Genomic DNA, 20,316 nt, shown 5'->3' with positions numbered 1-20,316 from the left:
TGCCTCTCTGTGGATCGACCCCTTACTTACCATATATTAATTATAGAGTTTTTAAGTTGAAAAATTTCAGAAATATTATTGGCTAAGTGTGAATCATAACAACGACATAAAACCCCTAAATTTAGACTTATTAGGAGGGGCTGCCTGGGCCGGTCCTTGGGCCGGCCCTGGGCAGAGAGCTTGGGTGGCTTGGGGATGGCCTTGGGCGGCCCTTGATGCGGCAGCCTTGGGCGGCCCTACGTGGGCTGCCTAGGGTGACCCTGGGCAGCCCTTGATGTGGCGGCCGTGGGCAGCCCTTGATGGGGCGGCCGTGGGCAGCGTTGGGCGGCCCTGTGTGGGCGGCCTGGGGCAGCCCTAGGCGAACCTTGATGGGGTGGCCTAGGGCGGCCTTTGGCAGCCCTGGATGGGGCGGCCTTTGGCAGCCCTGGATGGGGCGGCCTGGGGCGGCCTAGGGCGGCTTGGGGCGGCCTAGGGCGGCCTGGGGCGGGCTAGGGCGGCCCTGGGCGGGCCTTGATGGGGCGGCCTTGGATAACCTTGGGCGGCCCGAGTGGGCGGCCTGGGGCAGCCCTGGGCGGGCCTTAATTGGGCGGCCTTGGGCAGCCCTGGATGGGGAAGCCTGGGGTGTCCTTGGTGGCCCAAGGTGGGCGGCCTGGGCGGCGACCTAGGGCTGCCAAAGGCGAGGGACAAGAAGGGGAGAGAAAGAGAGAGAAGAGGGAAAGGAAGGAAGGGGAAGAACAGATAGGGGGAGAAGGACGACAACTGACGACGCGAGGTGGTAGTGACCGAGGCGGCGGAGGCAGCGGAGGTAGGGTTGAGGAAGGGATAGGGAGGCTTGGGTAGTCCTTCAAGAAGTGTTAAACAAAAGCTCGATTCTTGAAATAATGACCTATATATATAGGCGTTCGGGCAAAGAGAAAATACAAATTAAAGACGAGAAATTAAAGACGAGAAATTAAAGATGCAAGACATGCTTCCTATCACGCCAAGGGGCAGTTGTTGATCTGCCGTTGGTGATGTGTCGTGATGTGCGAAGAGCGTGCGTGCGTAGAGACGTGCGTAGAGACGTGCATAGTGGAGACGGTTGCGGTGTTCGTGGTGGAGGTGTTGACGTCGGTTGACTACAGCGGTGTGTCCGCGGTGGAGACGTTGACTTCGGCTGATAGTGGTGGTGCGTCCGGTGTCCATGCGATGGCGTCCACGCCACCACAAAGTGAATGCAGTCTGAAGGCCAGCCCCTGAAAAACCCACGTACAAGTATAGAGCTGGACATATGCTAAAAAAATAGTCATCTATTAGTGTCCTGAGCTCTGGACAGATGACTGAACGGATAGCTTTTAATTATCCATCGTTCATCATCCATCATTTGTGACCCATGACTAATAACAGAAACGACGAACGGACAAAGGAGAATGGCGGATGACTTTTTTGATGACGAGTTTAATAAGAATATGAAAAACAAACTTATATCTTCTGACATCTTATTTTTTTTCCTATTCAATTAGCTTAAATCAAAGTAGATGCACTCTAAAAGCCAGAGTCTACTATACCCATATGGAACTAAAAAGCTGGAGGACGGATAACAAAACGACATATGTCCATTCAAAAAGAAGTCATCCCTCATCGTCCTGAGTGTTGGACGGATGTCTGAATAGATGGCTTTTTGTTATCCGTTGTAGTCATTAGTCATCTATGACAGATGACTAATGACGAGAATGACGAACAGACTATGAATATTGATAAATGACTTTTTCGATGAAATATTAAATGAAAAAAATGTATAAGAAACTTATGTCTTCTTACAATTTATTTTTTTACCTATTTAACTAGACTGAATCATAGTAAATGCAGTCTAAAGCCTGGATCCTGCTAAACATATGGAAAAGATTAGAGCTTGAGGAGGGATTACAAATTCTGTCATCGTCTCGAGCGTTGGACGTATGATTAAATGAATAGCGTTTTGCTATATGTCATCAATCATCCATCATCTGTGATGTATGACTAAAACCAATTGACCTACAAACTTATATCTTATGACAATTTTTTTACCTATTCAGCTAGCTTGAATCTAAGTAAATGCAACCTAAAGGCCAACACTTGTTAAAAAAAAAGTCATCCGTCGTTGTCCTGAGCATTGGACGAATCACTAAACGGATATCTTTTTGTTATCCGTCAGTAGTCATGCCTTATGTGTGACATATGACTAAGGACGGAAATGACGAACCCACAACGCAGAATGACATATGACTTTTTGGATGACGAGTGTAAAATAATATGAATACGAAAATTATATCTTCTTACACATTACATTTTTACCCACTCAACCAGCTTGAATCAAAGTAAATGTAGTGTTCACCCGACCGCCTGCTAAACCATGGAGAAATATAGAGTTGGAGGTTGGATGACAAACGTCATATGTCTATTCAAAAACAACCATTCGTCATCGTTCTGAGAGTTGGATGGATGGCTGAACGGATAGCTTTTCATTATCTGCCGTTAGTCGTCTGTCATCTCTAATGGAGGATTAATGATGGAAATGACATACAGACAACAGAGAATGATGGAAAACTTTTTAGATGATAAGTTCGATAAAAATATGAATATGAAACTTATATCTTATGACAGTTTATTTAACCAATTCAAGTAGCTTGAATCAAAGTAAATAGAGTCTGAAGGCCAGAGCCTACAAAACCCATGGAGAAGTTTAGAGCTTGAGGACAGATGACGAAACGTCATATGTCTACACAAAAACAAGTCATTCATCATCGTACTGAGCGTTGGATGGAATTCTGACCAGATAGCTTTTTGTTATCCATCGTTTAGTCATCAGTCATCTGTGAAAGATGTCTAACGGGTAAAATGACAAACAGACTATGGAGAATAGTTGATGAGTTTGTGGATGTCAAATTCAATGAAGATATGAATGAGAAACATATATCTTATCACATTTTATTTTTTTACATATTTAACTACCTTGAATCAAAGTAAATGCATTCTGAAGGTTATGGCTTGCTAAACCCATGGATAAGTATAGATATGGAGGACATATGACAAAACATCATCCATCTTTAAAAAACAAGGCATGCATTATCATCACAAGAGTCAGATGAATGACTGGACGTATAGCTTTTTGTAATCTATCTTTAGCCACCTGTTATTTGTGATGGATGATTAATGAAGGACATGAAGAGCAAACAACGGAGAATGAGGGATAATGAATTTAGTAAAAATATGAATAAGAAACTTATATATCATGAAAATTTGTTTTTTAACTTCTTCAACTCTCTTGAATAAAAGTAAATGCACTCTAAATGCCACGTCCTGCTAAACCCATGGAGAAGTAAAGAGCTAGAGGACGGATGACGAAAGATGATCTATCTATTCAATAAATTGTCATCCATCATCGTCCCTAGCTTTGGACGGATGACTGAATGGGTAGCTTTTCATTACCTGCCGTTAGTCATCACTCATGTGTGATGGATGAAAGACGACAGAAATGAGTAACAGACATTAGAGAATGACAGAAAACTCCATGGATGACGAGTTTAATAAAAATATAAATAAGAAACTCATATCTTAGGGCATTTTTTTTTTTTACATATTCAACTGGGTTTAATCAAAGTAAATGCAGTTTGTAGGCCAAAGGCTACCAAACCCATTAAGAAGTAGAGAGCCGGAGGAGGGATGACAAAACTTCATCCGCATGTTAAAAACATGGTCATACGTCATGGACCCGAGCGTTGGACGTATGTCTAAACGGATACCTTTTCGTTATGCGTCATTAGTCATCCGACTTGTTTGACGGATGACTAGTTACAAAAATCAGGAACGGACTGCAGATAACAAAGGAAGACTTTTTGGATGATGTATTGAATAAAAATAAAAGAAACTTATATCTTGTGACATTTTATTTTTTTTCCTATACAAGTGGCTTAAATCAAAGTTAATGCAGTGTAATGGCCAAAGCCTACTAAACCTATTGATATGTATATAGCCAGAAGATGGCTGATAAAAATGTCATCCCTTTCTTAATAATAAAGTCATCTGTGATCATCCTGAGCGTTTGACAGATGACTTAATGGATAGCTTTTCGTTATTTATCACAAGTCATTCGTCGTCTATAAAGGAGGACTAATGACAATAATGAGGAACCGAAAACAGAGAATGACAAAAGACTTTTTGGATGACGAGTTAAAGAAAAATATGAATAAGAACTTATATCTTTAGACATCTTATGTTTGAACTATTCAACTTGTTTGAAACAAATTAAATCTGGTCTGAATGTCAGAGCCTGCTAAACCCATAGAAGAGGATAAAGTTAGAGGATGGATAATCAAACGTCATCAATTTGTTATAATAAAAAAAGTCATCTGTCATCATCCTGAGGGTTGGGTGGACAACTGAATAGATGCATTTTCGTTGTCCGTCGTTAGTAATTGGTCATCTATGACAGATTCCTAGTTACAAGAATAAGGAACGTACTATGGAGAATGACAAATGGCTTTTTGGATGAGGAATTTAATAAATAAATAAATAGATAACTTTGATCTTATGACATTTCTTTTTTTTTTACCTATTCAACTTGCTTGAATCAAACTAAGTGTTGTCTAAACGCCAGACCTTGCTAAACCCACAAAGAATTATAGACCTGAAAGACGGTTAATAAAACATCTCATGTGTGTTTAAAAAAGGTCATCCATAATTGTCTCTATCGTTCGACAAATGACTAAACATGTGGGTTTTTGTTATCCGTCGATAGTCATACGTTGTATATGATAGATGAGTAATGTCAAAAATTATAAACGGACATCGTAAATTGAAGGATGACTTATGGGGATAACAAATTTATTTAAAATTTTTGAATTAAGAACTTATATCACATGACATTTTAGTTTTTTTTTTTGTATTCAGATAGCTTGAATCAATGTAAATGCAGTCTCAAGGCCAAAGCCTGCCAAACCCATGGAGAAGTATAGAGAATTTAAGAAACAATTCATTTGTCATCGTCCTGAGCACTGGACAAATGACTGAATTGATATATTTTCATTATCTGTCCTTAGTGACCCCTCATCTGTGACATATGACTAATGATGGAAATGACGAACAGACAACAAAGAATGACAAAATACTTTTTGGATGATAAGTTTAATAAGAATCTAAATAAGAAACTTATATCTTGTGACTTTTTTTTTTTATTCAACTAGCTTGAGTCAAAATAAATGCAGTCTGAGGCGTATAGCCAGCTAAACCCATGGAGAAACATACAGCTGGAGGATGGCAGACGAAACATCATCCATGTGTTTAAAAACAAGTCATTCGTCATTACCCCAAGCGTTGGACAGGTCACTAAACTGATAGTGTTTCCTTATCCGTCATCAGTCATTCATCATTTGTGATGGATGACTAATGACAGAAATTACAAACGGACAACGAAGAATGACATATGACTTTTTAAGATGACAAATTTATTAAAAAATTTTGAAGTAATAAACTTATATCTTATGACAATTTGTTTTTTACCTATTCAGATATCTTGAATCAATGCAAATGAAGTGCGAAGGCCAATGCCTACTAAACCCATGGAAAATTAGAGAGGTGGAGGACCAGAGACATAGGTCATCTGTCTGTTCAAAAAACAAGTCATTCCTCATTGTCCCGAGCGTTGGACTAGTGATTGAACAGATAGCTTTTTGCTATATGTCGTTAGTCTTCCCTCATTTGTGATGGACGACTAATGATGGAAATGACAGACAGACAACGGGATTCGCATAAAACTTTTTGGATATTGTGTTTAATAAGAACCCAAACAAGAAAGTTATATGTTATGAAATTTAATTTTTTTACCTATTCAACTTACTTAAATCAAAGTAAATGCAGTCTGAAGGCCAAAACCTTCTAAACTGATTGAGAAATATAGAACTAGAGGACAGAAGACGAGATATCATCTGGTTGTTTAAAAATAAGTCATTTGTCATTATCCCGAGCATTGGATGGATCACTGATCAGATAGCTTTTCGTTATCTATCGTCAGTCATTTTAATATGTGATGGATGACTGATGACGGAAATGACAAACTGACATCGGATAATGACAAATGACTTTTCGGATGACAAAATTACTAAAAATCTGAACAAGAAATGGATATCTTCTGTCATTTTATTTTGTTTACCCATTCAACTAGCTTGAATCAAAGTAAATGCAGTCTGAAGGCCAAAGGCTGCCAAACCCATCGAGAAGTATAGAGCTGGAGGACATATGATGAAATATGATCTCTTTGTTATAATAAAAATCATCTGTCATTGTCTAGAGGATTGGCCAGATAAGTGAACAGATAGATTTATGTTATGCCTAGTTCGTCATCTATCATTTGTGACAGATGACTAATGATGGAAATGACAAACATACAACAAAGAATGGCATTGACTTTTTGACTGACAAATTTAATAAATATATGAATTAGAGACTTGTATCTTGTGATTTATATTTTTTAACCTATCAAACTAGTTTAAATCAAAGTAAAGAAGTATGAAGGCCACAGCCAGCTAAACCCCTAGAGAAGTATAGAGCTGGACGACAGATGAGGAAACTTCATCCATCTTTTGAAAAAAAGTCACTTGTCACCATCTTGAGCGTTAGCTGGATGACTGAGCGGATAGCTTTTTGTTATCCATCGCAAGTCATCCGTCATCTGTGATGGTTGACTAATGACAGAAATGATGAATAGACAATGGTAAATGACAGATGACTTTTTGGATGTCCAATTTAATAAAAATAGGAATAAGAAATTTAGATCTTATGACCTTTTATTTTTTACCTATTCAACTATCTTGAAGTAACGTAAAGGCAGTCTGAAGGCCAAAGCCTCCTTATCCCATTAAGCACTTTAGACTCGGGGAAGGATGAAGAAACATCATCCGTGTGTTAAAAAACAATTGATTCGTCATCGACCTGACTGGTGGATGGATGACTGATCGGATAGCTTTTTGTTATCTGTTGTTAGTTATTAGTCGTCGGTGAGAGATGACTGATAAATCCAAAATGAGTCATCTAATTATACATATATTACGGGCATTTTGGGATCATTTCATGTGTATTTTACCGAGTTTTGTAATAATTTTACATTCCATGCATTAAATGGAGCAAACGTCAAAATAATGCATTTTGAGGTCAATTTATGCATGTTTTTTAATTTCAAAGACTTTTTAGTAAAAACATTTAGGACCTTTTAATTTTGTCATGTTCTATTTAGTATGTTGTCTACAAAGATACTGGGGTGAAGTCTACATTGAATTGGAAGAAGGAAGTAGGAAAAAATTAATGAAAAAGGAAATAGGTGGTTTACTAGGCACGGTATAGAGTCCAAGCAACGGTTCCTCGACCCAGCTGCCAAGCTGGAAAGCACAATGGTGATCAAGTAGGCCCACCTGAGGGCAAAGATTGCAACTCAAAGAGCACACAGTGAGAGTAGGCCGGCACCGAACCCAGGACAGACCGGCAGAGGATGGCACAAACGAGGTAAGTGACTCATTTAATTCAACAAGGTATTGAGTGTTAAAATATATATACCGCTTAATATTTTTTGAATTTGCCATATGGGATTATGAAATCTCAACTTCTTTTATAATCGCAATGGGCCGCGCCGTCGTGGACTCTACGAATCGTGGCTCAACACGCCGTGAGTCATAAGAAAACAAGGTAAAAAGAAACCGAGCTTTGAGCCAGCCCGGCCCGAAGCACGTATCTTTTCGGGCATTATTTAAACGGCGAGAAAGGATCTCAGCCGTCCAATCTTCCTATAAAATATTGGTTGGTGAGATCTATCTCGCTACATTTAATTGGTTTATTCTTGTTTTCTTTCAAGCCTCTAACACTCCCGCGGCTGCATTACCTGTCGACGGACGAATGAGAGACGGCGAAGGGGACGTGGAGTGCTTACACGGACATTGACGAAGCACTGACGTGGCAGGAGCTCGAGTGCACCTTAAGAGTGGGCCACGGTCGCTATTTAATCGCAGCCATTGGAGTTTTATAAGAACAATCGGATGACCAGGGGCATTTCCATCCAATTTAGCCCCTGGCCGTTGACGCCAGCGGTCAGAGGCGGTCTTTGGACGACGAGGGGGGACCAGCAATAATCCAACAGCCTGAGATGACTTCGAGTGCAGTGCCCCTCCATTGGACGGCCTTTGGGATTCCTCGCGAACCTTCAAAGAGTCTCCAAATGCCCCAATTCGAGCATGTCTGGCGTTAGGAAAAGAGGGACGAAGGAGGACTCTCGCAGGCCACCCAGTAGCTGGCGAGGCGCGGTGACATGCCCCTAAAGGCTCAAAGGACTCTCGAGAAGATCTGGGAAGTCAGATCTCCATCGAGTCGCACCCGGACAGAGGAGGAGAGTAAGTGAACGACTAACCGGAAGCTCGACGACGGCGACCAGGGCACCTATCTCAGTTCTCTAAATCAGGGCGTTCGGTGAGATTTAAACTTCGTACATTATCCCTCTGACATCCATTTGGATCTTAGCGGAAATTTTCACCAAATATTTCACTATATATTGCATTTACGATTGATTTTATTAACGGATTTCGTTGTGGCACTTCATCCAACACCTAGCGTGTTCGATCCATATTTTTTGATTTAACTATGTTCTAAGCGAATCAACATTATAAACAATAATAGAACATATTTCGTCTTTTTTTGAGCATTCTATCGAACATCGCACGGGCATTCGATAGAATCAACCCTTTTATCTCCTCTCACTTACTACGTGAAATCTATCGGACATTCTGTCGAACAACTCACAGGCGTTCGATAGAAACACCCTCTTCCCTTTATAAAATCTATATAAAACATTAAAAAATTCCTATTATGTAAATACTATATAAATAACTTTTCTTCTATCCCCCCTTACTGGCATTTAGTCGAATACCTCTTGGATATTTGACTAAAGCGACCTAATATTCTTCAAATCGAATACAAATAAATAAATAGACTATATAAAAATCTTATAAATAGTACATTAACTCCTACCTTGACTCTGTTTGAGCATTTGGTCAAACACCTATTAGGTGTTTGACTAAATCGAGCGTTATAATCGCAGAAGTCGATCGTAAAATGCAATAAAAAATATATATAGAAATATAAAAACGTGTAAAACTGCCTATATTAATTATATGATAAAAATCTTACTTATATAAGTAGTACTCTATAATTCTACCCTATTCTATAGTTTTATAAATACTTCTTACTACTATTATTATCCTTTCAATTCTTCCGAATATCTCCCCTCACCTAAATTCTAACGTATCATATTATAGTTAGATACTTACTTATTCCCCTTCTATCTATATTATTAATATAAAAGTATTTCTCTATTCCCTCTGTTTTATAGTTATATAAATACCTCTTACTACTATTGTTATCCTTTGACTTCTTCCCCATATCTCCTCCCACCTTAATTATTACTTGGCATATTAAAGTTAGATACTCACTTATTCTCCTTCTATCTATCTTTTTAATATATTAATACTTCTCTACTCCCTCTGTTCTCTCCTAGTATATAAATATACCCATCTATATAACTGTTCTTCTTTCTTCTATCCTCTTATTATCAAATACTCTTATTGAGTACTTTATATTTCTTCACTAGCTACCTAGTATCTGAATATTTTTTTCATATTCTTATTAGCTATAAAAGATACATTCATATATCTAAGACTCCCCTTTCTATACCTATCTTATTAAATTAATATCCCCTCCACTTATTACTTAGTTATCTTGTCTTATTATTATTACTAAATTTTATTAACTAATAACTCAACTATCCAATCTACACGTAAATGCAAGTCCCTGTGGAGACAACCTAAGTCTCGCTTTTACATTCTTGAGCAAGTTTCTATTTTTACAAATTTATTTGATTGAAGGCAAATTATTTTTAACGACAATTAAAATGGTTACACAATTAGCCTCCATGAATGCCTAATGAAGAAAATGACGAATCGATTATGGAGAATGACTAATGATTTTTTAGATGACAACTTTAATGAAAATATGAATAAGAAACTTATATCTAATGACATTTTATTTTTTTTATCTATTGAACTAGCTTGAATCAAAGTAAATACATTCTGAAGGCCAGGGCCTCCTAAACCCATGGAGAAGTAGAGAGCAGGAGGACAGATGACGAAAGTCATCCATCTTTTAAAAAAGTATCATCGTCCCAAGCATTAGACAGATGACTGAATGGGTAGTTTTTTTTTATTCGTCGTGAGTCATGCCTCATCTGTTACGGATGACTAATGAGGGAAATGACGAATGGACAATAGAGAATGGCATATGAATTTATGGACAAGGAGTTTTCTAAAAATATGAATAACAAACTTATATCTTATGTCATTTTATTTCCTTAACTATTCAACTACCTTGAATCAAAGTAAATGCAGTCTGAAGGATAAAGTCAGCTAACCGCGTGCAGAAGTGTAGAGCTGGAAGACGGATGATGAAACGTCATCTCTGTGTTCAAAAAATAAATCATCCGTCATCGCGTCGAGGGTTGGACGGATGACTGAACGGATAGCTATTTGTTATCCGTCAATCCTCATCCACCATATGTGACAGATGACTAACAAAGGAAATGACAAACGGACAACGGAGAATGACGGATGACTTTTTGGATAAGGTGTTTAATAAAAATATGAATAAGGAACTTATATCTTATGACATTTATTTTTTTACCTAGTCAATAAACTTTAATCAAAGTAAATGTGGTCTGAATGCTAGAGTCATCCATCATCCTTCGGTAAAGAAAAAGTCATCCATCTTGGTCCGGAGTATTAGACACATGAGTGAACGGACAGCCTTTAGTTATCCGTCATTAGTCATACTTCTCTGGCTAATGATAGAAATAATGAACGGACAACGGAGAGTGACGGAGGACTTTTTGGATGAAACATTTTGATGTAACATGACCTGCCGGGATCGAGCGGCTCGTGTTAACACCACAAGGAGTGGAGGGCAGAGCGGCGGAGCGGCAGCACGGGGCAAACGCTTCTACAGCGGCGATTGGTGGACCCAGCTTTGTTCTGCTATCAAGCGGCAAAGATAGGCGTCGGTTGTGCAGAGCGGCGGCTGTATATCCTACTACGGTATGTACTTCGTATCGGTAAACTAGCGGCGGCATGTCATCTAGTGATCGTCTCCCCTTAAGCTTCTCTAGGAGACCGGAGTGGCGGGCATGTGACGACAGACTGTGCAGCGGCATAAGGCTGCTGCATCTAGATTCTACCGACGGACTAAGAAGGCTTAACTAACTACGAAGGCTGTAACTAAGAGGGTTGTAACTAAGAAGACTTGTACCTAACAGGGCTCTAACTAACTACTAATGGACGGATGTGAGCATCAGCTGCGGCGATTCATCTAACTAACTAACTACTCTAACGGACTCTAGTTGCGCGTAAGGCACTGGTAGCTACAGTGGCGCAGGTACACGCGGGTACGAAACTCAGAATCGTGCGCGGTATGAATAGCGGAGGCGATGCACGATGATCTAGGACGATGGAGGCAACCGAGGGCGGTCGCGTCGGCTAAGGGTGGCAGATGGCCCCATCAACGATTGAGGACGACGGGTGGCAAGGCGACTAGAGACAGCCGAATGAACACGGCCAAAGGTGGTTGACAGCGGCTCGAGCGAGTGGATGTGGCGGGGTGGCCCGAGGTGGTCCAGGTGGCCCCTGTTGACCATAGGATGTCGAGGCGGCCGAGGGCAGCCAGGGCAGCCGAGGCAGCCGAAGCGGGCGTAGTCGGCTGGAGGAGGCTGGAGGGGCTGGAGGCCGTCGGAAGGCCGGAGAGATCAAAGATGGCATGGACGATGGCAGGCCAGGCAGCCAGCGGACGGCCGTGGGTGGACGGGTGGCCGGGAGGCCGAGCGGGCAGCCGCGTAGGCCGTAGATGGTCATTGGCGGTCGGAAGAGGTTTAACCGGGCGTGGGCGACGGGAGAGGGCCTGAAGTGGCTGACGAGGCGGTTCAGGGAGTTCCATGATCGCCAAGGAGGCCAATACAGGCGGAGGTAGCTGGGGCAGGCTTGAGGCTGCCGTCGGCGGCCATAGGAGACCATGGCGACTTGAGGCGACCGGAGGAGCCAGCAGTGGCGGCAGACAGTCCGGAGGCAAGGGGGGGTTGATAAGCCGAAAATAGGGGTGAAAATTACGCAAATTTTTTTAGCCCTTGTCGTTGTGAATTTTTGGCTTATGCAGTAAAATTTATAAAACTCTACTTAATATGTACAGTGATAAGTATGGGTGTCGTCCAAGGGAGGCAAGTAGGAATTTCAATTTGATTTTATTTTTGGTGTTTTAGATCCTAATTAGAGTGAATTTGATCTTCAATGAGGATCAAGTCACCCTAATTAGGTGAGAATTTAGAGAGGGGGATAGAAGAGATGAGAAGACTAGAAGAATTAAGGGCTCTAAATTCCCTTCTTTGATCCTAATTAAAGGATCCAAGAAGTCATTTAGAGAGGTTGAAAGAGGGTTCTTAAAATGAGTTGGGTTGATTTTTGAAGATTGATAATTCAGAACTAAAATGGGGAAATTGAGAATTCTAAGAATTAAAACTAATTTTTTTAGAATTTTCTTTTGTAATGCAATTGAATGCCCAGATAAAATTTCTCAATTTCTCCTCTCAATCCTAATCAACGATTGTACATGTCGCTCAAGCCAAGCGATTTAGAAGTTCAGACTAGAATGTGGATGAAGAAACAAACAACTTAACCTATTTCATTCAAAATGCACAAAAGTTTGAATACAATGAACGAAAAAAAATACCAAAACTGTTGATCCAGGCTGGGACACCTCTCTGTCTTGCAGCTGTGATGAAGCACCCTCCAGAATGAGCCCCTCCTCTCGAAATTCAGCTTTTATACCTAGGTTACATGGTGAAAATCACCATTTCACCCCCGTTTAGTAATTAATTTTTATCTATAAATGTAGGCTATATCTGAATGATCCAACCATATAGAGAGAAAGAGGGGATCAAGACGAGCAAATCCATAAAAAAATCATCTCAATCGGACTTCAGGATCAAAAGTTATTAATAAATCAATTTTAGCCAATTTTAACCAATTTTAACCATTGGATTAAAATTGATTTATTTCTTAATTCACGCAATCACGCGTCGGCAGCCTATTGGTTGCCGCATTTCAAATTTCTTTCGCGGGCTCTCTCTCCGTGCGCCACGTACCCCACATGCGAAAAAAGAAAAACAAAAGAAAATTGAAAAGTGGGATTTGCATATGCATCGCTACGCACGTACCTGTGCGTTTCTTTATACCTGATCCATTAAACTGTCGCCACGTCACCACCCGTGCACGCGCGTTGTATGCGCTGCACCGGCGGTGTACTTACCTCCTGCGTGTAGCGCACATCTCATATCCGTTGGATTTTAATCCAATGCCTATGATTTCGCCACGTCGACGCGGCGGAAGGCACCGGCGCGCTTTTTCAACAAAGCCCTTCATAAAACAGATTATTGATATCTGACGCCGCCCAGAGGTATTTGTATATATGTCCTTTCGGCACTCTCTCTCCTCGCATTTTTTCTAAAATTAATAATGCAATTGCAAATAAACCCTGAATGATTTTAAATTGGATCTTTACGCCTGCCATGGCGACCGAGAGCTGTTTTCATGGTCTTTTTGTAACGAAACGTTGCAGAAAGGCCCCGAAAAGTCTAGAAATTTCATAAATACATTTTTTCTCTTATAAATATGCCATTTTTTCATAGAATAAATGCATTTCTTCTTGAAATAAATCCCAGAAAATTCCTAAAAATTTGTAAAAATTCTAGAAAATTCCTTGATTCATTCCATGTTGATAAATGTCGAAATAAAATTGTTAATGTGCCATTTTCATCCAAAAATAATTATTTAGAGCTTCAATAAATCCTTACAAATTCATATAATTAACAAAAAATTAGGGAAAAAACAGAAATTACTTGAAAGCATTATTTTCGTGTAAATATATGATAACAACCCAATTTTAACCTTTTAAATGCATAAATCATGCTAATAACATGAAATAGAGACCGAAATTAGGGTGTTATCATATACCCCCCTACTTAGACATTGCTTGTCCCTTAGCAACATCTAAGTACTTTGCTGAATTATCATCTGTTTCATCTTGTAGGTCAGACAACAAGTGTGGGAAGTGTTAAGTGTATCAATCACAAGTCGAACTAAAACGCTAAATGACATTTTGAGCTCTGACCTTTTCAGGAATGTGGGGTTTCTTTCTCCTTGGCTTGGATGCCTAAGTGGATGAGAAGGGAGTGTACTTGTTTCTAGGTATGACGCTATACTCATCAGGTAAACTCTCTCCTCTCATGTGCAGCTGGCCTCACATCTCTAGCGAGCAAGATCACTCTCTCCTGGGGTGGCCGCCACCTAGTACTTGCCTCTCCATTAGACTTTTCTCTTTCCTAAGAATAGAAGAAGCCATTTCCTCCTCCTGTTGAGCACAGAATATGGAACACAACGAGAAGAATCTATGATAGAGTTGTGATGGGGGAGAATGAGACTTTGTGAAAGAATTAGGGTGAGCATGAACAATGAGAGATTTATGGTCCAACGGGTGCGGTGCTACCTTGGATAACCTACTCCCAATATTTTTAGAAGAAGTGAGGGAGATAGAAGACATGAGACCAATGTGATGATATAGAGAATAAAGACAATCTTGCCCTGAATTGAAAGTCAAAACCACAAATGGTGCAAGTCAAACCCCTCCTTTCTCTTTGTCTTCTTCTCATTCCTCTTGCCTTTTTTTTTATTTTTTTTCAAACTCTTTTTTTTTCGCTTCTTTTTTATTTTTACTTTTTTTGGTATATCAAACAAGGAGGATAACAAGAAATGAAACACTTTCCAGCATGAGTGTCGTAACAATCACATTGGTCTAGGGAGAAGAGATAGAAGAACGAGATTTAGATGATGCAGAGCGAATTATTGACAGAAAAGATACAAAGAGGCAGTATCGTAGTGATACCGTGGAAAGGGAGATAGACGTACTTGGGAGATAAGCATATCCTCGGTAGCGGAAGCAAGGTGGTGGAGTCAAGTTGTGATGGATATGGCGTGAAGCGTGTGGAACAATAAGGTGAATGAGGTGGTGGATTCCGTGCATAGGACTCGGAGAATGGCTGCTCACTATTTTGGAATGAAAGTAGGCTAATGGGGAGACAAAATGCGTAAGTGGGATCGGCTATTAGAGTTGATGGAATGGGGGCTCTCAGTTCACTCATCACTCCCCTTTGAAGCGTAGAGCTTCTACCCTTGACTTTCCATCATCTAATCACCTACTAGACACCCTCCCCAATTTGAAATTGAATCCACATCGCCCAAAATCACTTGTGTTGCACCTCAACATGTTCTTGATCCGCTCTAGGAGCCTAACTTATCCACACTTGTTCCCAAACCATTGGATGAAAGAAAATTAATTCATGACTGTGCATGCTAAAGATTGTTAAAAAAACAGGTTCACTTCATGTAGAATTGTGTAAAATTAAATGCATGAACCATAGTTTGTCCCCTAAAAATGAACTATCTCCCCCCCACTAAAACCTGCATTGTCCTCAATGCAAAGCTACTAAAATCGTAAAGAATAAAATTGAGGTTAGAGGGGCAAACAGTGATATGGAGGATATGGGGCCCTTTAGCATTATGAACAAGAGATCCTGGCGATAACTCGGATTTGCTGAATTACATACTCCCGCAACGTGGTCAAAGTTACCGCAAGAGATGCAACAAAAGTAAGGAGCTATAATAGTAAAAGAAAATAATGCAAAGAAAAAATGAATCCTAAAACGTAATGAAAAGAAAACAAATCTTATTGATGCTCTTAAGTAGAGGGTGATGTCGCCGCTTCTAAAGAAATGTCTTCATTAGGGGGCTGCGGCTCGTGTTGAAGGAAGGGTTTCAAACGCTGCCCATTGACCTTGAATTCAGCTCCATGTGTTGGATCTCGAAGGAGAACAGACCCATTGTCGAAATGTTAACATACTACATAAGGTCCATCCCATCTTGATTGAAGCTTTCCTAGAAACAGTTTAAGTCGAGAATTATATAACCATACTTTTTGGCCATGGGCAAAAACCTTCCTGTGTATGTGTTGATCATGGAATGCTTTCATCTTGGCTTTGTACATACGTGAATTTTCGTATGCTTCGTTACGCAACTCCTCCAATTCATGCAGCTGCAATAAGCGATGGTCACCTGCATCATCTAACGATAAGTTAAGTTTCTTGATAGCCCATAAAGCGCGATGTTCGATCTCAAAAGGGAGATGACAAGATTTTCCAAACACCGACCTGAATGGCGACATTCCTAACGGGGTTTTATATGCCGTCCGATATGCCCATAACGCATCCGGCAACTTGCTCGACCAATCCTTTCCATTAGGGTTAATAATTTTCTTCAAGATTTTTTTAATTTCTCTATTGGAGACTTCCACTTGGCCATTGGCTTGAGGATGATACGGAGTGGTAAGCCGATGATGAACTCTATATCGTTTTAACAATTCTTTTAAGACTTTGTGATTGAAATGAGTTCCACCATCGCTAATAATGGCTCGTGGGCATCCAAACCGAGAGAAAATATTATCCTTGACAAATTTAACAACTTCTTTATGATCATTTTTTTGTGTTGGTATGGCTTCTACCCACTTAGAGACATAATCAACACCTACCAAAATATATTCATAGCCCAAAGAAGGAGGAAAGGGTCCCATGAAATCAATGTCCCAAAGATCAAACAACTCAACTTCAAGGATAGGGTTTAAAGGCATAGAGGCATTGCGACTTACATTGACCACCGCTTGACATCGAATGCATCTCTTGCAGAATTCATATGCATCCCGATGAAGATGAGGCCAATAAAATCCACATTGTAGGACCTTATGTGCCGTTATCTTGGAGGCGTAGTGTCCTCCGCACAAGGATGAGTGACACGATTCCAAGACTCTCCATTGTTCATCCTCGGGTATACATCTCCTAAAAATTTGATCGACGCCCAATCTAAATAATTCAGGCTCATCCCAATAGTAATACTTGATATCCTTAAAAAACTTTTTTCTATCATCATAATCCCAACCTTGTGGCAATTGCCCGGTTACTAAGTAGTTTACTATATGAGCATACTAAGGCAATTTCCGTGTAGAAATTTCTAAAATATGCTCGTCAGGAAACGAATCTATGATGGGAGTTAGGGCTGGCAATGATAGGCGGGAGAGGTGATCAGCCGCACCATTATCCACTCCCCGCCTGACTTTAATTTCAATGTCGAATTCTTGCATAAGTAGGATCCATCTCATTAATCTAGGTTTTGTCTCTTTCTTAACAAATGTTTAAGTGCAGCATGATCTGAAAAGATTATAATCTTACTCCCTGTTAGGTAAGATCGAAATTTATCCAAAGCAAAGACAATTGCAAGTAATTCCTTCTATGTGGTAGAGTACTTTACTTGAGCGGCGTCGAGAGTCTTACTTGCATAATAAATAGCTGTCGGTTTCTTGTCTTTGCATTGTCCCAAAACAGCTCCTACTGCATAATCTGAAGCATCAAAAAAAATCTCAAAGGGTTCACTCCAATTTGGAGCTTATAAGATGGGAGCCGCAACTAATGCTTCTTTAATCAAATTAAAAGCCAAATTGCATTCATCATTCAAAATAAGTTCTTTGTCTTTAGATAGAAGCAAAGTGAGAGGTTTAGCCACTTTGGCAAAATCTTTAATAAAGCGACGATAAAAGCCGGCATGGCCCAAAAAACCCCTAAGTTGCTTTAGGGTCGATGGAACTGGAAGCTCCTTGATGATCTAATTTTTGCCTTGTCCACAGCCAGCCCCTCCTTGCTGATATGATGACCTAGGACGATCCCCCTGTCCACCATAAAATGGGATTTCTCCCAAATGATTACTAACTTGTTTTCTTCGCAAATCTGTAAAACTTTATCCAAGTTAGACAAACAAGACTCAAAAGATTCACCAAACACGGAAAAGTCATCCATGAAAACTTCAAGACATGTACCAATTAGATCAAAAAACATTGCACTCATACACCTTTGAAAGGATGCTGGTGCATTACAAAGTCCAAATGGCTTTTTTCTAAAAGCAAATGTTCCTAAAGGACACGTGAACGTAGTTTTATCTTGGTCGCTTTCATTAATGCTAATTTGATTATATCCTGAGTACCCATCCAAGAAACAATAAAAACTCTATCCAGCTAATTTTTCAAGTATTTGATTAATTAAAGGTAGATTGGATAATGGTCTTTTTTTGTTGCTAGATTTAACTTTCGGTAATCTATGCATACTTGCCAACTCGATGCTACCCTCGTTTGGGTCTCTTCTCCATCCTGATTCTTTTGGACAGTAATCCCTGTTTTTTAGGTACTACATGAATTGGACTCACATACTTACTATCTGAAATTGGGTAAATGAATCCTGCTTTCAGCCATTTGGTAATCTCCTTCGACACCACATCGTATAGATAAGGATTTAATCTACGTTGATGCTGAACTGATGGTTTGGATCCTTCCTCGATAAAAATTCTATGCTGACAGATATCAGGACTAATTCCCTTGATGTCGTCTATGGTCCATCCAATAGTGCTCTTATGCTGCCGTAATACATCCAATAGGTTAACTTCTTGCTCTAAAGTGAGGGTTGAAGAGATGATTAATGGATATGTCTTTCTTGGACCTAAATAAACATATTTAAGGTGAGAAAGAAGAGGTTTCAATTCTAATTCGTCAATGGGCGTAGATCTGTAGTTATTCATGTTTTCACCCTTCATTTCACCATGGTCATCCTTCTCCCCCTCATAAGCACTCTCATTCACAGCCATCACCTCATATATTACTTTCCCTATAGCATGGCATTCATCATTTTCATCATCTAGGGAACATGTATAAATGTCTTCCTGGCTACTATTGGGATACTTCATCAATTGAGAGATTGGTAACTCAACCTCTTCTTTTCCCATGCGCAATTTAATTTTTCCTGCATTCCAATCTGTGTTCACTCTTGCGGTAGCTAGGAATGGCCGTCCTAAAATAATCGGTGCATGACTAATTTTTTCTGAAATTTTTACATCCACTACTATAAAATCGACAGGAAATGAACACTTTTCTACTTTCATCACCACATCCACCAACTGTCCACATGGTCTTCTAATTGATCCGTCCGCTAACTGCAATTCTAAATTTACAGGTTGTAATTCACCAAATTTAAAGGTCTCAAATAAGGCCTTAGGCATGATATTCACACTTGCTCCTGAATCAAGTAAGGCTTTGGTGAATACTTCCCCTCTAATTTCGCATTTGATCACTGGTGCTCCCGGATCCCTGCGCTTTTGAGGTAATTCATGCAGAAAAATTGAACTAATATTCTCAGAAAGTTGAATCCTCTTTTGCTTTCTAGGAGGTGTACACAGGTTTTTCACAAATTTGGAATAATCAGGGATGTACTAGATCGCATCTAAAACTGGAATTTCGACCGTAGCCTCTTTCAAAAACTCAAGAAGTGGGCTGTCTTTCGATTTTTCTTCCTCCGCTTGTAAGGCACAAGGGAAAGGGATAGGTGGGCAATATGTTTTGGGGTTGGGTTCCTTTTCCAGATTTTCCTCTACCCCTTCATCCTTATCCTTTTCTACTTCCTCCAACTTATCCTCCGCTTCATTTCGTTTCTCTATAGCTGCAAACGGATTAGCCAACTCTTTCCCACTCCTAAGTTTTGATATAGCACTCAGCTCTCCTATTTCTTGTTGTTCAGTCAATGCATGCATGTCATGAATATGCTCATTAACTACACTACACATGTCATCAACATAAAGTAAATTGATAGGATTAATACAGGCCTGAGTAGGGAGTTTACCTGATATGGCGCCCATCTTCATATGGTCTTCACACGTACCTTGCGGTGCTCCCCCGTGCGCAAATTGTTGACCGCTGTGAAGGCAGATCTCCGCCTTGAGCTTCTCCATCTCCCTCCGATGCCTCTCCTCCATTTCTTCAAAAAGCTTGAGCATCCTCTTCTTGTCTTCTTGCAGCTCCTTGATGACCTTGGTGAGAGTCGCATTAGTGGGATCTGAAAAATTTCGGTAAGGTTGATAATGTTGTTGGTGGTGTGGATTGTTCGCCTTGGATTGGAACTGTTGTTGGGGTGGTCGGTTGTTGTTGTTCCATCCCTATCCTCCTAAGTTTCCTCTAGTTCCCCATTGGACATTGCTCCCTTCTTGCCTGCCTATAGCATTCACTTCTGATATCATAGGGCATTCTTCTCTA

The sequence above is a fragment of the Wolffia australiana genome, chromosome 9 (assembly GCF_029677425.1).
Source record: "Wolffia australiana isolate 7733 chromosome 9, ASM2967742v1".
Taxonomy (NCBI): Eukaryota; Viridiplantae; Streptophyta; class Magnoliopsida; order Alismatales; family Araceae; genus Wolffia; species Wolffia australiana.
The sequence above is the reverse complement of the archived record's forward strand: the minus strand, read 5'-3'. Positions refer to the sequence as shown.